This window comes from Leopardus geoffroyi, chromosome C2 (assembly GCF_018350155.1).
Source record: "Leopardus geoffroyi isolate Oge1 chromosome C2, O.geoffroyi_Oge1_pat1.0, whole genome shotgun sequence".
Taxonomy (NCBI): domain Eukaryota; kingdom Metazoa; phylum Chordata; class Mammalia; order Carnivora; family Felidae; genus Leopardus; species Leopardus geoffroyi.
Window position 1 is genome coordinate 124,601,322 of NC_059333.1, and position 21,104 is coordinate 124,622,425.

The window sequence follows — 21,104 nt, forward strand, 5'->3', positions numbered from 1 at the left end:
TCTAGCTCTCGGGGAAGAACAGGGGGTGAAAAGAGCTTTGTGACAACTGAGCAAAGAGGAGCCAGCACAGAAGGGTCTGGTGGGAGGAAAGGGGAAGGTGAAGGAAGGAATCTTGCTCTCCTTTCTCCTCCTACTTAGTGGCTGAGGCGTGTGACCCCAGCAAGGGGCCAAAGTAGGAGGTACCTACTTGGATCCCATTAGGGAGAGGCCACTCCAGGACTGGTTAACTGGCATTGCCAGGCAGTGGAGTACCAGCCGTAAGAATAGAGACAAGCTGTTCCAATTTCTGCACAGCTTGTTTCCCGGCCTCTAGTACTTTCCTCGTGATTGTCTCCTGGCTTTCATAATCCAGGATGACTTCCTTAGTGTTGAGGGAGAAGCCAAAGGCTCAAAGTCCATGGCGCTTTGCAACTAGAACTTCTGGTACTGTGCTCACGCCGACAGCATCTGCCCCCACCCAGCTTCTGCAGCAGGTGAGGCCACAGTCTCATAGGTGGGGCCCGCCACCATCACATACGTGCCTTGCTGAAGCTTTCTCTGCACCCCCATTTGTTTCCAGGCACCATGAGCCTTCTGCCTCACATCCCGGTCATAGGCCTCAGACATGACAGGGAAACAAGTTCCAAACCTGTCATCATTGGGCCTTCTGAGAGGGCTCGAACCACAGAAACCAGGCAGGTTGATGTGATGACAGATCAGCATGATGTCTCCAACCTCAAACTTGGAGCTGCATCAGTGATCACCAGGGTGTCCACACCCGGAAGGCAGAACCCCCTCACTGGGATTGTCACCTTTGAGAGCAGGTCGACTTCATCTCTGTGGAACCCGCCTGCATCATCACTCAGGATCTGCCATTCAGGAATGCAGACACATGGGTGTTTGGCTGGCACTGTGCTTTGGGGAAAGTTTGGTATCTCACTCTAGTGAAGATCTAGGCCCTAGTCAACTGATTGACCAGACCTCCTAACCCAGGACCACAGATCGCTGCCACTTGAGGCCAGTGTTTGGTGTGGCACAGGGGCCATTTTGCAGTGTTCTGATATTCTTCATATGTAAATCCATTCTCCCTGGTCCCACAGACTCCCTCTCCGGGAGCCTGCCCTTCTATACTCCAATACACTCTGCTGAGCTGTTGTTGCTGGGTAGGGTGAGGGGCATGGTCGTTCTCTCACCCCTCTTTTTTTTTTTTCCAAATGTTTATTTATTTACTTTTGAGAGACAACATGAGTGGGGGAGGGGCAGAGAGAGGGAGAAAGAGAAACTCAAGCAGGCTCCCCACTGTCAGCGCAGAGGCGGATGTGGGGCTCAAACTCACGAACCATGAGATCACAACCTGAGCCCAAATCAAGAGTCAGTCCCTTAACTGACTGAACTACCCAGGTGCCTCCTTATCTCACCCCTCTTAATCAACCTTGTGCTAGGAGTCCTATTTACTACAATAAGACAAGAAAAGGAAATAAAAGATATGCAGACGGGGGCACCTGGTGGCTTAGTCAGTAGTAGGGCATGCCACTCCTGATCCCAGGGTTGTGAGTTCATGTCCCATAATGGGCTTAGAGCTTACTTAAAAGAAAAAGAAAAAAAAAAGATACGCAGATTGGGAAGGAGTTACAGGCGACACGATTATCTATGTAGAAAATCCCAAAATGACTTCTGGAGTTAATAAATAAATATAGCAAAGTGTTAACTCATACTGATGTAAACAAATGATTAAATAAATAAATGAATAGGGGAGAAGTGATAAATCTCCTGTGCAGAAGAATTCCAAATAATTTATGTTAAAGTCCTAAACCGCAGTACTTGTGACTGTGACTTTACTTGGAAAGTCTTCGCAGATGGGATCGAGTTAAGATGAGATCACTGGGGTGGGCCCCCATCCAATATAATTGGTATTCTTATAACAGAGGGACACAGACAAAGACAACAGGGGAAGAACACCTGGTGCCAGTGGAAGCAGGCACACTGGAGTGTTACATAACAAACCAAGGAAACCCAAGGTTTGCCAGCAGCACCAGACGCTAGGAGGGGGCACAGATGAACTTCTCTAGAAACTTCAGAGAGATGGGGCGCCTAGGTAGCTCAGTTGGTTGGGCATCCGACTTCAGATCAGGTCATGATCTCACAGTTGGTGGGTTTGAGCCCCATGTTGGGCTCTGTACTGACAGCTCAGAGCCTGGAGCCTGCTTCAGATTCTGTGTCTCCCTCTCTCTCTGCCCCTCCCCCACTCACCCAGGCTCGTGTGCTCTCTCTCTCTCTCTCAAAAATAAATAAACATTTAGAAACTTCAGAGAGAACATGGCCTTGCTGACACCTTGATTTCAGACTTCCAGCCCCCAGAACTGTGAGAGAATAAATTTCTGTCATTTTAAGCCACCTAGTTTGTGTTAGTTTGTTACTCAACCCTAGAAATTAATACACCCCGTGAAGGAGCCTGAACATAACTCCCTACTCCTCTATGTGTATGTTGGACATAGTGACTTCTTTCTAATGAGAACAGTATGGAAAGAGGGAAAAAGAGTACTTTGACCGTGGAGAAACCTGACCACCTCAGCCGGGGGATTAAGGTCAGTATCAACAATGATAACTCATACTGATGGTATGTACCTTGATACGATATAATGAACATGGGTCTTTTTCTCTGTGGTTGTCTTCCCCGAAACCTATAATGTCAAGCTAACCATGAGAGAAACATTGAAGAAATTCCAATAGAAGAGCATGGTACAAAAGGGACTAGTGCTCCTCAAAATTGTCAAGACCATCAAAACCAAGGAAAGTCTGAGAAACTCTCATAGCCAAGAAGAGCCCAAGGAGATAACGCAAGGCAATATGGTATCTTGAATGGGATCCCGAATCAGAAAAAGGACATTAGGTAAAAATCAAAATCCATTTAAAGTTTCTGAAAAGACAATAAAACACAAATACTGCCAAAATGTCAATATTCTAAAAAAAAAAAAATTTGTAAAAGTTAACAGCAGTTTTTAAAAGGGGATCAAGTTTATTGTGGTATTTGCTCTAGAAAAATTTATCAATGGATCCTTATACCAGCTCTAGTGGTCACTATAATAGGTCAATTGTTTTCCACTGAAGTTTTGTGTTCTTTGTAGCAAGATTGTTCCAAGTGACTCCTTTACTTGGTGATTGTGGATGAAAAATAAGATCCAGAAAGCCAATCTGGCCAGGTGATTCCTTAGAAATATACAGAAAGAATGAAATCCTGACTAACACAGAGCAGTTGTATATAATCATTTTAGTTAAAAAAAAATCATCCTTATAGGGGAAATACTATTTTTTCACTACACATTACATTATGGAAACTAAGGCACGGAGAAATTTAATAATCTGCCCAGATCATATAGCAAGTAAGTGGTCTAGCTGAAATTTGAGTCTAAGTTCCAGACTCTGGATCTAGACACTCTAGCATAGCATGGGAAGCCAAACTGTAATAGAGAATTTCATGATACTTTATGAAATCAGAAGAAGAGGAAATCTGAAGGGATGTCTTATGCAAGTCATAATAAACTATCCCAACCTCACAACTTAGTACATTTTTAGAGAAAGCATAGCATAGGGATTCAAAATGTGGGCTCTGGAACCAGTCTGCCAGAGCCCAAATCCCAGCTCTGCCGCTATCTTGCTGTATGATCAAGGCAAGTTACTTAGCTTCTGTGGTCAGCACAATAATGTTGTCTCTAAAGATGTCCATGTCCTAATCCCCAGAACCTGGGAATATGTTAGGTTACATAGCGAAGGAGAATTAAAGTTGCAGATGGAATTAAAGGGACTAAAGAACTGACCTTAAGATAAGGAGATTGTCCTGGGTTTCCTGGGGTAGGCCCAATGGGATCACAAAGGTCCTTAAAAGTGGATGAAGTCCCCAGAGAAAAAGAGATGTGACAATAGAAGCAAGATCGAAGTGATAATGTATGAGAACTCAGTCCACCAATGCTGGCTTTAAAGTCGGAAGGGAGAGGGTGCCTGGGTGGCTCAGTCCATTGAACCTCTGGCTCTTGAGTTCAAGCCCTGTATTGGGCTTTACACTGACAATGCACAGCCTGCTTGGAAATCTTTGTCTACCCTCCCCCCATCTCAAAATGGATAAACTTAAAATAATAATAATAATAATAAATAAATAAAATAAATAAAAGACCAAAGCAAAAAAAAGTTGGAAGGGAACCATGAGCCAAGGGATGCAGGCAGCCTCTAAAAACTGCAAGGAAAGGGCGCCTGGGTGGCTCAGTCTGTTAAGTGTCCTACTTTGGCTCAGATCATGATCTCATGGTTCAAGAGTTCAAGCCCTGCATCCGGCTTTGTGCTGACAGTGCACAGAGCCTGCTTGGGATTCTCTCTCTCTCCCTCTCTCTCTGCCCCTCCCTCACTTGCACTTTACTCTCTCTCTCTCTCTCTCTCTCTCTGATAAATTAACTTTAAAAAATAATAATAAAATAGAAAAATAAAAGCTGCAAGGAAACAGATGTTTCCTTAAAGACTTCCAGAGGAAAGCAGCCTCACTTACACCTTAATTTCAGTCCAGTGAGACCTGTTTCGAACCTCTGACTCAAGTATTCTAAGATAAATTTCTATTGTTTTAAGTCACATAGCTTGTGGTGTTTTATTATAGTAGCAGTGGAAAGCTAACACACCTTCTCCATTTCAGTTTCCTCACTTATAAAATAAATTTTTCTCATTATCTCTATTACTGTGAAATTAGAAAAGAAAATATAGGGGCACCTATCTGGCTCAGTTGGCAGGGCATGCAACTCTTAATCTCAGAGTGGTGAGTTCAAGTCCCACATTGGGTGTAGAGATAAGAAGGAAGGAAGGAAGGAAGGAAGGAAGGAAGGAAGGAAGGAGAGGAAGGAAGGAAGGAAGGAAGATGGGAAAGAAGGAAGGAAGGAAGGAGAGGAAGGAAGGAAGCAGAGGAAGGAAGGAAGGAAAAAAGAAAGGAAGGAAGGAGAGGAAGGAAGATGGGAAGGAAGGAAGGAAGGAGAGGAAGGAAGATGGGAAGGAAGGAAGGAAGGAGAGGAAGGAAGGAAGGAAAAAAGAAAGGAAGGAAGGAGAGGAAGGAAGATGGGAAGGAAGGAAGGAAGGAGAAAAGGAAGGAAGGAAGGAGAGGAAGGAAGGAAGGAAGGAAAAAAAAGGAAGGAATGAAGGAAGGAAGGAGAAGAGGAAGGAAGGAAAAAAAGAAAGGAAGGAAGGAGAGGAAGGAAGATGGGAAGGAAGGAAGGAAGGAGAAAAGGAAGGAAGGAAGGAGAGGAAGGAAGGAAGGAAGGAAAAAAAAGGAAGGAATGAAGGAAGGAAGGAGAAAAGAAAGGAAGGAAAAAAAGGAAGGAAGGAAGGAGAGGAAGGAAGGAAAAAAGAAAGGAAGGAAGGAAGGAGGAAAAAGAGAGAGTGAGAAAGAGGTAAAGAAAATACAGATAGAACCATAAAAGAATGCCCAGCACATAGTAAATTGCTGAAAAATGCTAGAAAAATAGTAAATATAAACAACTGAGGGAAGAAACCACAACAGATGCTAAAAAGATTAAATGAAATGTTGTTCAGTAACAGGATGTTAGAATGGTGACCAAGCGTTACCTCATAGTTTACATACTAAATGCAAAAAGGGGAAGTGTCTTTACAATGGAGAAATCTAGCAACCACCATCTAAACTCAGTCTTCAAACATAACATCGCCAGAGGTAGAACAACCTAACACTGAAGTCCCTCCTGATAGGAGGCAATGTTAAAGTACATTATCTTTGAAATATTTCTTACCAGAAAAGTTAACCTGAATCTAATCAAGCTGTAGAGCTGACTTTCAGTTGGCAGGAAATACAAAGAATAGAGGAAGAAGTTAAATAACAACACGAAGAAACATCGAGATAAATCCGGAATGCGGGGACACCGTAGAACTGCCCTTGTCTCTTCAAAAATGTTGCATCATAAAATAAAAAAGGCTGTGAGGGAGTGGTTCTCTCCTCCACAAAGTCATTCAGGAGACCAGGCCTACCCCATCTGTGATGCTGCCATCACTAACACACCTATAAGGAAGAGAAAGGGGACGTGCAGAATCTTGCGTGGTGGCTTTTAATAGGTCACCTGAGAAAGTGGTACCCATCAGCTTCCACTGGCATTTCTTTGACCATAATTTCACTTGACCCCCACCTAACTGCAGGAGGGTTGGGAAAGTGGCTGGAAGCTTGGAGAAAAGAGGAAATGGGTTCAGGGTGCATCTAGCCAGCCTCCCCACACATATAACACTCTTTTACCCTTCCAGAAGTTCAGGTCTCAGCATGGCCTCTGCCAGGGAATCCTGAGCTGTGCACTCCCTCAGTCCTGAGCCCTTTCTCCATCTGACATGGACCGGTAACCCAGTGTCCTCCTTTCTCTCCTCATCCCCCATAGTCAGTCAGTCTCCAAAGACCAACATCTCCAACCTTACATATCTCTAAACGGCCATCACCTCTCTGACCACAACGGCCAGGGCTCAGTGCATCAGCCTCCCATCTGGCCTCCCTTCATGCAAGGCTCTTGCTCTCAAAGGATTTATATTCTTGTGTAAGGCTGAAAGTGAGCAAATAAATAAAAAGACAAAATAATTTAAGATGATGGTAGGTGGTAGGTACGAAGGAAGCAGAGGCTGAAGTGATAAAGAATGACTATCTAGGGGTGGGGAAGAAAAGCTAAATTACACAGGGTGGTCAGTGAAAGCCACCCTGAGGACGTAGCTGTGGCAGATAGCGATACCCAGAATCATCCAGAAGAACACTATTTCCATTCTGTGTAAACCCTGACACTCCCTCTTCAACTCCCTCTTCCATGTTCCCTCCACTTGAAGTTGGACAGGTCTTTTGACTTGCTCAACTAATAAAGTACAACAGAAGCAATGCTATGTGACTTCTGTCATAAAAGACAATATAGCTGAGGCGCCTGGGTGGCTCAGTTGGTTAAGCGTCCAACTCTTGATTTTGCTCAGGTCATGATCTGAGGGTTTGTGAAATCGAGCCCCATGTCAGGCTCTGCACTGACATTGTGGAGCCTGCTTGGGATTCTCTCTCCCTCCCCCTCTCTCTGCTCCTCCCCCACTCGTGCACACTCGAGCTCCGTCTCTCTCGCTCTCTCAAAATAAATAAATAAACTTAGGAAAAAAAAAAGTGAAAGACAATACAGCTTCCATCTAAATCTTTTGGGACACTTCTCTAGAAACCAAGCCACATGAACAACCAAGGCCCCCCAGGCTTCCACGCTACCCGCCATGTGGGTAAGCCATCTTAGAGGCAGATCCTCAGTTCTCTGGTGATTTGCCCCAGCTGATGCTGCTTGGAACAAAAATGCATCTTTCCCATCAAGCCAAGCCCAAATTACAGATATATAAGCAAAATAAATGACTTCTGTTTTGAAGCCACTGAGTTTTGGAAGGTTTCATTATAGAGCAATAGTACTGGACTGAGGCCTAAATACTAAGGAGCCAGCCATGAGGAAATCCTCACGGAGCATTTTAAGCATTGCCAACAACAAATCCTGTGGTGCTGAGACAGGAACAAGCTTAGCACGCTGAAGGAACAGACACAGCCGTGGGGCTGAGGGAGAGAGCAGCGCACGTGTGACTGGAGAGAACGGCTGAGCCCACATTGCACAGAGCCTCGCTCACCATGCGAAGAAGTTAGAAACGAATCAAAAGTGCAGTGGGAGTCTTTGGAGCGAAGTGAGAGGGGATTTGTCTCGTCCTTGAAAAGACGGCTCTGGCCGCTGTGAGGAGGGCGGTCTGTAGGCAGACAAGCGTGGAAGCAGGGAGACCAGTTAGCAGACCACTGCACTTGTCCATGATGTCCATTGAGGCAGCAGGCCCTACTGATGGAAATGATAAGAAGTGAGGGAGAAGGAAAAATAAACACAAACTTCTAGGTTTTTCTCTCAAGCAGCCCGGTGAATAACAATGGTACTGGCTGGATGGGGAAGGCTTGGGGAAGAGCAGAGAGGGTAGTGGTGGGGGGAGACTGCCCGTTCCCTCAGGATGTTGGATTTCGATGTGGTTAGAGAAAGAATTCAAGCTGGTTAAATAATTCTCACTAAGCAGTTATGGGCAGGCTAGTACAGAGCTTCTGGGTCTGATGGGAGTGGAAATTCTGATAAGTACTTGGCTTTTCTTAAGAATTCCTTTCTGGTTTTCATTTGCCTATATAGCTTTAAGAACCTCCATGCAGAGTGTGGTTGTTACAATTGCTGTGGCAAACATCCCAGTTGGAAGCTGAAACACACCCAAAGGAGGAAATTGAACTCAACATGGAGGGGACCCAGCCAGGCACTTTCCCAAACCATACTCCATTAGCCAGTTTGGAGAAGAGCTCCTGAGTGTCCAAGTGGAGGGAACTGGGCTTTAGGTGTTCACTGAAAGAATGACTAAAAAAAGAGGGCAAAGAACAACGAGCTTCTGGAAGGACTCTCAAAGCAGGAAAAGACCTAAGCTGCTAGAAGCAGCTGCTGGATCTCCGATGGGGAGAGGGAGAAGGAGGGGTATGGGGTGGCCCCAGAGGAGAAGAAGGGATCCTAGGCCAGGCCACAACTATATGTCTTCCTCACCTTTCCTTCCTTGCCTTTTTCCTTACTTCCTCCCCTTTCTTCTCCAGCCACAGTTGGAGGAGCTTGCCCATTCCATTCAACTCTCTCCTTCCACAGGATGCACCACTCCCAGAGCTGAGAAGGAAGGTTACTCTCTTCACCTGGTCTTCAGCAAAGATCATTCATCCATCTTGGGCTTCTTGGAGATCACATCACAGGATCCCATGTTGGACCGGTCAGCAGAGGGAAGCAGGGTGTTCAGCCAGTCTCTATACAGGCAAAGAATAGGCAATCACAACAGCAGGGACGGGTCACTCAGTGACCTGAGTCCCTTTGCCGATTCCCACTCAGAGTCCCAATTCCACTAACTCCTCTTGTCTGTATTTTTCATGTTTGTTTCAATTTTTTCCCAACTGTCTCCTCCGAGGGCTCACAGTACCTGCTGCCCAAATATTACTTCTTCACTCTCTCTCCAAAATATGGCAAGGGGTCTCAAGAGCCAATGATAACACATACCTGGACATTGCTTCACTTATTCATTCAATAAGTCTAGGGATGCCTGGGTAGTTCAGTCAGTTAAGTGACCGGCTTTGGCTAAGGTCATGGTCTCTCAGTTTGTGAGTTCGAGCCCCACATCAGGCTCAGTGCTGACAGCTCAGAGCCTGGAGCCTGCTTTGGATTCCGTGTCTCCCTCTCTCTTTGCCCCTCTCCTGCCCACACTCTGTCTCTCAAAATAATAAATAAACATTAAAAAAATAAGTCTTTATTGAGCTCCTACCTCATAGGATTATTAAAAAGGCTTGACAGTGATCCAAGTGAAAGATAATGGAAACTTGGACCAGTATGGAGGTAATGAAAAGTGGTTGGATGGTAGATATATTTTGAATGGTAGAGCAAACAGGATTCCCTAATGGACTGGACATGAGGTGTGAAGGAAGAAGGGAAGGATGCATGGGGTGCCAGGCTGGCTCAGTCTGTGGAGCATACGACTCTTGAGCTCAGGGTCATGAGTTTGAGCCCCACATTGGCCATAGAATTTACTTAAATTAAAAAAAAAATTTTTTTTTTTTTAATTTTTTTTTCAACGTTTATTTATTTTTGGAACAGAGAGAGACAGAGCATGAACGGGGGAGGGGCAGAGAGAGAGGGAGACACAGAATCGGAAACAGGCTCCAGGCTCTGAGCCATCAGCCCAGAGCCCGACGCGGGGCTCGAACTCACGGACGGCAAGATCGTGACCTGGCTGAAGTCGGACGCTTAACCGACTGCGCCACCCAGGCGCCCCAAAAAAAAAATTTTTTTAAGAAGAGAGGGGCACCTGGGTGGTTCAGTTGGTCAGTGTCCGACTCTTGATTTTGGCTCAGGTCACGATCTCACAGTTTGTGAGATGGAGCCCCGTGTTGGGCTCTGCACTGTCAGTGCTTGGGATTCTCTCTCTCTGCCCCTCCCCCCCCTCACTAAATAATCATTTTTCTAAAAAAAGAAAAGGATGCCTCCAAGTTTTTGCCCTACACATCTTTAAGAGGCTATGCCTCTGTATTGCCATTTTCTGCCAGGAAAGACTGCAAGACAAGTAAATTGAAAGAAATAAATCAATGGGGACATGTTAAGTTTGAGATGCTTATTTAGACATCCCAGTGGTAATATTCAGATAGCAGTCCAAAGTTCCTGAGAAAGGTCCAGGCTATATAAGTAAAAATTTTCAAAACCTTAGCCTGCTTTTCTCTGTTCATAAGTAAAAAGAAATATTGGAATTAGAGGAGCCTACAGAATCTCAACCAGTAAACATCAGGAAGTATAAGATTAAGCAAGATATCTAGAAATGCTGTGACTAACATTGCCTGACAGAGTTGGAGAGTCACCTCTCCCAGAGACTAAGTGAGATAATGTATTTAAATAGACTTTAGAGCTTCTAAGCTCCTGTACACATGGGCACCATTACTGTCTACAGCAGTCTCCTAACCCATAGAGACTAATGTAGGAATAGTCTTACCCCTGCTAAAATGGAAATCCACCAATGGTCTTTCCAGGTCCCTTCCCTCACAAGGGCAATATGACTATTAAAAACCAAACACCCTTTCCTCTCTCAGTAAACTTTTTTCATCCCTTTACCTGGGCCTATCCCTTTTCCTATTTACAAAATAAAAGCTTCCATGCATATTAATGAAAACAAACAGAGGGTAGGGGAAAGGGAGTAGGGAAAAGAGCAAGACGTTATATAGCAATAACCAACCTTAAATTTCTTGTTATGTGTTTTTTGGTTTTTTTTTAATTTGTTGTACGGTGCCTGGATGGCTGTCGGAAAAGCAAGCTTTTTTTTTTTTTTTTTAATATTTATTTATTTTTGAGAGAGAGAAAGACAGAGCATGAGTGGGAGAGGAGCAGAGAGAGAGGGACACAGAATCTGAAACAGGCTCCAGGCTCCCAGCTGTCAGCACAGAGTCTGATGCAGGGCTCAAACCCACGAACCGTGAGACCGTGACCTGAGCCAAAGTCTCACGCTTAACCAACTGAGCCACCCAGACGCCCCAGAAAAGTATGCGACTCTTAACCTCAGGGTCATGAGTTCAAGCCACATGTTGGGTATAGAGATTACTAAAGAAAATTCAAAGGGGTGCCTGGGTAGTTCAGTCAGATCACCGTCCAACTTCTGCTCAGGTCATGATCTCACAGTTCATGAGTTCGAGCCCCACATCGGGCTCTCTGCTGTCAGTGCAGAGCCCACTTCGGATCCTCTGTCCCCCTCTCTCTCTGCCTTTCTCCTGCTCGTGCATGCACTCTCATAAATAAATAAATAAATAAATAAATAAATAAATAAATGTGTTGCTTTATTTTGAAATGTTTGCTGTCATGGGGCGCCTGGGTGGCGCAGTCGGTTAAGCGTCCGACTTCAGCCAGGTCACGATCTCGCGGTCCGTGGGTTCGAGCCCCGCATCAGGCTCTGGGCTGATGGCTCAGAGCCTGGAGCCTGTCTCCAATTCTGTGTCTCCCTCTCTCTCTGCCCCTCCCCCATTCATGCTCTGTCTCTCTCTGTCCCCCAAAAAATAAATAAAAACGTTGGAAAAAAAAAATTAAAAAAAAAAGAAATGTTTGCTGTCAGTGTAATTATTGTTCTTTTGTTGGTTATTTGTTTTCTCTCTCTAGATGTTTGGGTGGGGTTTTTTTTTCCTTTTGGGTTTTTTTTTTTAAATAGACTTTTTTTAAGAGTAGTTTTAGATTCACAGCAAAATTGAGTGGAAAATACAGAAAGCTCCTATTTACCTCGTATGATATAATGATTTATAAGAAATATGTACTTGGCCATATAGTTCTCAGATATATTTGGTCTTCATAATATATATTTCCCAGATATATGTATTCTTCCTCCATAGTTTCTGAAAAGGCTTCAGAGACATAAAAGTGAAATGAGTGTCTTATTATTGAAGGTGACTTTTGGACCCCACCCAAGGGTGGGATCTGATTGCCAGATGGACACACCAGGTGATTAAACGGTTGTAACTTTCAGTCCCACCCCTTTCACAGAGGTGAGAGGAGTTAGCGGTTGATTCAGCCAATGACCAATGACTTAGACAATCATGATTATGTAATGAAACCTTCATAAAAACCCAAGAGGAGAGCTTTTTGGTCTTTTTATTCCAGAGAGCGTTCACACTTAGGGAACCGTGTGTTTCCACATACCACCAGGTCAGGCCTCAAGCTCCACAGGGACAGAGCTCCTTTGTTGGGGAACTTGCTGTATGTATCTCTTCATCTGGCCGTTGATTCATATCCTTTATCATATCTTTTTCTGTATCATTTCCTTTAATAGAAAACATAAGTGTTTCCCTGAGTTCTGTGAGCCGCTTTAGTAAATTAATCCAGCCTAAGGAGGAGGTTGTTGGAATTTCCAGTGTGTAGCTAGTAGGTCAGAAACACAGGTAATAGTGTGGGGCTTGTGACTGGTGTCTGAAGTGGGAGGTGGGGGCAATCTTGTACAACTAAACTCTTAACCTATGGAACCTGATGCTATCTCTGGGTCGGTAGTGTTAGAGTTGAGTTAAATTTTTGGACACCCTGCTGGTATCCAAGAATTGCCTGGTGTTTTGTGGGGTGAACCCCTACACGTTGGGTCTGAGAATTCTAAAAGACCCCCTGACACCTAAACACAGACTGTCAACATCCTATACCAGAGTGCTACATTTGTGGGGTGCCTAGGCAACCCAGTCAGTTGAGCATCTGACTCTTGATTTTGGCTAAGGTCATAAACCCAGGGTCATGTGATGGAGCCCGGTGTTAGTCTCTGGGCTGACCATGCAGCCTATTTATGATTCTTTCTCTCTAACAAACTGAGTGTTGATTGGTGGGGCGGCGGGAAGAGGAAGAGGGAAGGAGAAATTGCAAGATGAGCATTGAGGAGGGCACTTGTTGGGATGAGCACTGGGTGTTATTTACAAGTGATGAATATGGGAACCTACTCCCAAAGCCAAGAGCACACTGTATATATAACACTGTATGTTAGCTAACTTGACAATAAATTATGTTAAAAAAAATTATCTCTCTCTAAAAAAAAAGTATTCTTGACCATTGATACCTTTGTTACAACCAATGAACCTATATTAACATTATTATCACTCAGAGTAGATTCACTCTTGGTGCTGTACATTCTATGAGTTTGGACAAATGTATAATGCTATGCATCCACCATTATAAGATCATACAGAATAGTCTCACTCCCCTAAAAATCCTGTGCTCCACCTATTCATCTATCTTCCTCAATAACACCTGCCAACCACTGATCTTTTCACCATCTCCATGGTTTTCAGAATTTTTTTTGCATTTTTACAGACTGTCATATACTTGGAATCAAACAATATGTTTGTAGCCTTTTCAAGATTGGCTTCTTTCACTTAGTAATACGCATTTAAGTTTCCTCCATATCTTTTTATGAGTTAATAGCTTATTTCTTTTTAGCTCTGGATAGTCCACATATTGATGTAAAATGTTTATTTACCTGTTAACGTACTCAGTCACTGGTTGTTCTCTGGATGCTTTTAACATCATCTCCCTACCTTTGATCTTCTTCAGTTTCCCTAAAAAGAGTGTAAGGTGAATTTATTTACATTTTTTATTTATATTTATTCCTGGGATTCATTCTAATTTCTGAATCAAGGATTCATATTTTCATCAGTTCTGGGAAATTTCTCAGGCACTTTATCTTTGAATAGTGTCTTTTCTCTATTTTCTCCATGCTTTTATTCTAGAAGCCAGTTGTCTATATGTTAGACCTTCTCATTGCATCATTCATTTTTCCTAACATTTCTTTGTTTCTCTGTATTATATTCTGAATAATTCCTACAGATCTATCTTCTAGTTTATTAACTTCCTCTTTAATTATATCTAATTTGCTTTTTGACCTGTTCACTTAGTGTCTTAAATACTTTACTCTTTTTTAAAATTTATTTGTTTATTTTGAGAAATAGAACGCAAGAGAGGCAGAGAGAGAAGGAGAGAGACAGAATCCCAAGCAGGCTCTGCACTGTCAGCGTGGAGCCCAATGCAGGACTTGAACACACGAACTGTGAGATCATAACCTCAGCTGAAATCAAGAGTTGGACACTTAACCAACTGAGCCATGCAGGCACCTCAATATTTTACTTACTTTTTATTGAAGTATAGTTGAGATACAATGTTATATTAATTTCGGTGTTTTATATATATTTTTTAACGGTAAAAAACACAGAACATAAAATCTACCATCCTATCCATTTTTAAGTGTACATTTCAGGAGTATTAAGTATATTTACATTATTGTGCAGCCAGAATCCAGAACTTTTTCATCTTACAAAACTGAAACTCTGTACCCACGAAACAGCAAATGCTCATTTTCCCTTCCCCCTGGTAACCACCATTCAACTTTCTGTTTCTATGAATTTGACTACTTTGTGATTTTTTAAAGATTTTATTTCATTTCATTTCATCCCATTTCATTTCATTTCATTTCATGTCATGTCATTTTATATAATCTCTACACCCAACGTGGAGCTCGAACTTACAACTCCAAGGTCAAAAGTCGTACACTCCACTGACTGAGCAGCCCTATGCCCCAAATTTGACTATTCTGGATACCTCATATAAGTGGGATTATACAGGGCACTTGGCTGGCTCACTCAGAGGAGCATGTGACTCTTGATCTCAGGGTTCTGAGTTTGAGCTCCATGTTGGGTATAGAGATTACTAAAAAAACAAAATAAACTTTAGAAAAAAGGGGAGATCATACAGTATTTATCTTTTTGTAACTATCTTATTTCAGATAGTATAATGTTCCCAAAGTTCATCCATGTTGTAACATGTTACAGAATTTCTTTTTAAGGTTAATAATATTCCATTGTATGTACATACCAGCTTGTTTATCATTCATTCATCAATGGACACTTGGGTTGCTTCTACATTTTATCCATTGGAAATAATGCTGCTATAAACATGAATGTGAAAATATCTCTTTGGGGTATATCCATGGAAGTCGGATTTCTGGATCATATGGTAACTGCCATACTGTTTTCCACAGCACCTGTAATATTTTACATTCCTACCAACAATACACAAAGCTTCCGGTTTCTCCACGTCCTCATCAACACTTGTTATTTTCTGCATGTAGGGTTGCATAATGTTTGTTTGGGGCAGAATAAAGCACAATTGTCTTGGAACAACAAACATAAACTCCTCAATTTTGAAGTTCCTCATTTTTGAGGGAAGTTTCCAACCACCCTACTGTAGTTGATTGTTCTTTGGCCAACCTGAGATACAGACTGAAAGGGGAGTTTCATGGATGTGTGAAAATAAGGTGCAATAGTGTTTCCCCACAGCTTCTGTAGGTCAGTCCTCAGAGAAATTTGAAAATAGACCTCTGGGACACCTGGGTGGCTCAGTCAGTTAAGCGTCTGACTCTTGATTTCAGCTCAGGTCGTGATCTCACAGTTTTGAGATTGAGCCCTGGGTCTGGCTCTATGCTCAGGGTGGAGCCTTCTTAAGATTCTCTCTCTCCCTCTCTGTCTGCTCCTCCCACTCTTGTGCATGGGCTCTCTCTCTCTCCCTCAAAAGAAGAAAGAAAGAAAGAAAGAAGAAAGGAAGGAAGGAAGAAAGAAAGAAAATAAATGACAATTTTATTTTATTTTATTTTTTGGAGCTCAGAACCCTGGATTTCACTTCTGGTACTTTGGCTCAGAGGATTTGTGATGTTAGGCAAACTTCCTCCAGGAATTTTCTTTTTCAGGGAATACAGCTAACTCATCTCTGGCTCCAAGGCTGGCACAATGGCTGTCACAGTTCTCTGAATGTTTGTTCTTGCTTATCTGTGCATTGTTTTGTTTTATTTTTTAATTGTCTTTATAGAACAGTGAAAAATCCACCTTTATGGGAAGTCTTTGCATTTCTATGTGGTTCTTTGCACCACGGCAAGCTAGACAGAAACATGACTCTGTGATTCCCACTCAGGGAAATATGTGGAAATGAAATGACTCTTGCAATGGCAGCAAGACCACTGGGTGGGAAGAAAGGTGTACATGGCACCAGTGATGAAGTTTTGGGGTGATGTTGGGGTGGTCCGGAGCTGACGCCCAATAAAGAATTCTTGAAGACATCTTTGGTACAAAAAGGTGATTTTAGAGTTCCCCAGCACTGGCTGCTCCCTGGTCCCTGTCGCAACCACAGCTGAAGAACAACCACAGTTCAAACTGTTCATGAAGGCTGGCAGTGATGGGGCCAAGACTGGGAACTGTGGCTTCCCCAGAGACTGTTCATGGTACTCTGGCTCAAGGGAGTCCCCTTCAACGTCACCACTGTTGACACGAAAAGCCTGACTGAAACAATACGGAAGATGTCCCAGGAGGGTAGCTCCCAGTCCTGCCATATGGCACTGAAGTGCACACAGACACCAACAAGACTGAGGAGTTTTTGGAGGTGGTGCTGTGCCCTCCCAGGTACCCCAAGCTGGCAGCTCTGAACCCTGGATCCAACACGGCTGGACTGGACATATTTGCCAGATTTTCTGCTTACATCGAGAATTCCAACCCAGCACTCAATGAAAATTTGGAGAAGGGGCTCCTGAAAGCCCCGAAAGAGATATTAGGCAATACCTTGGGGACCTCTAAAGCTAGGACGGTCCTTCAGAACTGTCCCAAATTAAGGCAAAGGGGCATGTGTTTGTACTGCATATTTACTAGTCATTGGATGCCACCTGTCGCCAGGGAGGGGCTTAAAATTGGCAAAGCAGCTACATGCAACTGAAAGCAGCTCTCTGTATAAGCTGTCAGCAGACAACATTCCTGGCAACTGTCTGAAGTGCCTTGTCCTAAAGAAAAGCACGTGGATAACATCCCACAGCATCCAGTACACCCCTATACTCCTATTCCCTTCTCCAGAAACAAAAACGATGACCTGTGTGTCTCTCTCCAGATCTATGTTTTTAAAGTCATATGCATATTTATTTTCATATATACGTGTACATGTATAGAGCTTTTCTTTTTTTACTTCAAATGATTCATAAGAGGGGCACCTGGGTGGCTCAGTCGGTTGAGCGTCCGACTTCGGCTCAGGTCATGATCTCACGGTCCGTGAGTTCGAGCCCTGCGTCGGGCTCTGTGCTGACAGCTCAGAGCCTGGAGACTGTTTCGGATTCTGTGTCTCCCTCTCTCTCTGACCCTCCCCTGTTCATGCTCTGTCTCTGTCTGTCTCAAAAATAAATAAACGTTACCAAAAAAAAATTTTTTTTTAAATGATTCATAAGACATGCATCGTTCTATTGCTTTGTTCACTTGTATTGGAGATCTTTCCATTCAGGTACAAATAACTCTCTCTTTTGTTAACAACTGCATAATATTCCATATTGTGGATGTCCAATTTCATCAAATGCTTTTTTGACATCATTGGAGTGATCGTATAGTCATCCTCAAGTTTATCTGACTCTCAAGATTGTTTGAATCGAAAATGCATGAGCACAGCAAAGAACATTTCAAAATGAAATTTTATTATTTTTTTAAGTGAACTCTACGCCCAGTGTGAGGCTCAAGCTTACAACACTGAGAGCAAGAGCCACATGTTCTATGGGCTCAGCCATTCAGGCATTTGTTATTTATAAATATTTATTTATTATTTATAAATAAATAATGTTTATTTATTTGTGTGCATGTGTGTGTGTGTGTGTGAGAGAGAGAGAGAGAGAGAGAGAGAGAGAATGAGCAAGCAGAGGAGGGACAGAGAAAGACAGAGAGAGAATCCCAAGCAGGCTATGTGCTGTCAGTGCACAGCCAGAGGCAGGGCTTGAACTCCTGAACTGGGACATCATGACTTGAGCTAAAATCAATAGTCTGAATGCTTAAGCAACTGAGCGACCCAAGGGCTCCCAGATTTAAAATTGTGAAATAAAAAAAAACCCATAAAACTATTAGAGGAAATATGAAAATAATACCATAAACTCAGTTTATAATGGCAACATTTCCCAAGCATAAAATGAAATCCAGAAACCATGAAGGAAAAATTTGACTTTTTTTTTTTTTTACATAGGCTCCACACCCGGCATAGAGCCCAACAAGGGGCTTGAACTCATCACCCTGAAATCAAGACCTGAGCTGAGATCAAGAGTCCGATGCCTAACCTGACTGAGTCACCCAGGCTCATAAAATTTAAAACCCGTAGGCAACTAAACACTCACACAAAACAAAAAACAAGATTGTAAGACAAGTGATAAGTTAGGAAAATACATTTGAAATGCATATAAGCATCTAAATCACTAATACACAAGATATATAACGAATAAAGAAGAGGGGTGGCTAGGTGGCTCAGTTGGTTAAGCGTCTGGCTCTTTAGCTCAGGTCCTGATCTCATGGTTAGTGGGTTTGAGCCCCACATCAGGCTCTACACTGGCAATGAGGAGCCTGCTTAGGATTCTCTCTCTCCCTCTCTCTCTGCCCCTCCCCTGCTCTCCCATGCTCTCTCTCTCTCTCAAAATAAATAAATAAACTGAAAAAAAGAAAAAAATGATTTAAACGTCAGGGACACCTGACTGGTCCAGTCAGTAGAGGATGCAATGCTTGATCTAGGGGTCTTGAGTTCCAGTCCCACATTGGGTGTAGAGCTTACTTATAAATAAATAAATAAATAAATAAATAAATAAATAAATAAATAAATATTTTTAAAAAGAATATAAACATCAGTAATATCCATTACTGGCCAAGCTATGGAAGAATGGATGCTCTATTTTATTGGTGAACAGAAAAGAAATTGGTAAAGGCAGCTTAGCAAGTTCTTTCCAGAATTTAAGTGGTCATATCTTTTTTTTTTTTTTTTTTTTAGGGAGAAAGAGAGAGTGCCTATGTGTAAATAGGGGAGAGGGACAGAGGGAGAGAGAGACAGACAGACAGAATCTTAAGCGGGTTCCACACTCAGTGTGGAGTCCTACGCAGAGCTCAGTCCCACCACTGTGGGATCATGACCTGAGCCAAAATCAAGAGCTGGACATTCAACCAGCTGAGCCACCAAGGCACCCTAAGGGGGCACATTTTGGCCCATAAATTTTACCTCTCTAAATTGATCCTAAAGAAATACACATGTGTACAGGGAGGTAAATGCAATATCTTGAATGCGGTACAGTTTGTTATTGCAAAAGGTTTGAAATAACCTAAATATCCATTAATGAGGACATTTAGTCGAATTACAAAACAGTCATGCTGTAAAATACTAAACAGTAACTTAAAAGAATGAGACAGAGCTGATGTTGAAGTCTTCAATAAACACATAGTATTAAGAAAAAAAACCTGATCATATATTTAAATATATATACATACATATATACACATATATATCCTTATTTAAACATATATATGCATGCACATGCACACATACAACAACCTTCATCAGTGGCTGTAAACTTGGGAGGGTACAGAACTGATCCTTGGGTAAAGTAACACTTCCACTTCTTATACATATTTTTCAGTGTGATTTGAAAATATTACAATGAGTCTACATTATTTTTGTGATTTAAAAAACAAATTCAAAAAGGAAAAGTTAATACTGATTGATTAGATAGTACCAAAGAATATAAAAAACAGCTGTAATCCCATAACTTAAAAAAAATTTCTTTCTCAGGGTGACTGGATGCCTCAGTTGGTTGAGTGTCTGACTTTGTCTCAGGTCATGATCTCACAGTTTGCGGGTTCAAACCCCACATCGGGCTCTGTGCTGACAGCTCATAGCCTGGAGCCTGCTTCGGATTCTGTGTCTCCCTCTCTCTCTGCCCCTTCCCCACTTGTGTTCTGTCTCTGTGTCTATTAAAAATAAATAAACACTAAAAAAACATTTTTTTTAATTTTTTTCTTTTTTAGTTTTTAAAGTAAACTCTACCCCCAATGTGGGGCTCAAACTCAGACTCCGAGATCAAGAATCCAATGCTCTATGGACTGGGCCAGCCAGACGTCCCTGTAATCCCACCATTAAGAGAAAATATGTCAACATTTTTTCAAAGATTTTATTTATTTAAAACATTTTTTTTCAGTTTATTTATTTTGAAGGAGAGAGAGCACAAGCAGGGGAGGGGCAGAGAGAGAGGTAGAGAGAATCTGCACTAGGCTCTGCACTCTCAGCACAAAGCCGGATGTGGGGCTTGAACCCATGAGATTATGAGCTGAGCAGATATCAAGACTCAGGCACTTAATTGACTGAGCCACCCAGGCGCCCCAAGATTTTTTTTAAGTAATCTGTGCACCCTAAGTCGGGGCTCAAACTCACAACCTGGAGATCAAAAGTCACATGCTCCACAGACTGAGCCAGTCAGGCACCCAAAACTGCCAACATTTTAATATAAATCTTTTCAGCTCCTTTTCTTTGTATAACTAATTTTTTAACCTAGATACAGACTGAACAGTATTCAAATTCTGTTTTTCTTTCTTCACTTTTTCTCTACAAGTTGTCTACCGTGGAATTCTCCTTCTTTCATTAAAGTTATTATTTTCATTCAGTTTCTCCCTCTGGGTGAAAGTCAAAGCCCTGAGCTCAGGAAGGACACTCCTCTGCTGATCACTAAACCAGAAACTCCAGATCCTAGCCCCAGGGCACAGGAACGGTTTAGGGGGAGCCACTACCACCCGGTACTATGAGCATCAGACTACTTTGGGTCTCATGGTAAGCTGAAGGTACACCAAGATGCTGGGCTGAGGACCAGGGGATCAAACTAGGGGGCCAAGGAGCCCTGAGTATGGCTGACTGGGTTGTTGAAGAGAACTGCTAGAACACAATCAGTAAAGGAAATATAGCCAAGGTGAGGCTCCGCACTGCCGGGAATCCCGACTCCACAGAGACTGAACTTTGCCCCTTTCATGTGAGTTGCAGGATAGCAGGAGTTGAAAGCGGGACTTTCCGCGCAACGTGCTTTCTGCAGTAGGAAAACCTTACACTTTCGCCTAGTTCACAAGGGTGAGTGTTTACTTAGACATCAAGGGTAAATCCACACTTGTGGTTTACAAAAGATTCTTGAACAACGCTCCTTTAGACTTAGACAATGACGAGCAGGAGCAGGTCCAACTTTCGCTTGGTCTTAGC

At 42.7% G+C, this 21,104-nt stretch overlaps 1 pseudogene; it reads right to left on the reverse strand.

The window, feature by feature from the left end:
* Positions 1–223: 223 nt before the first annotated feature.
* LOC123610399 lies at positions 224–8,719 on the reverse strand (annotated as a pseudogene).
* Between the last annotated feature and the right edge of the window lie 12,385 nt (positions 8,720–21,104).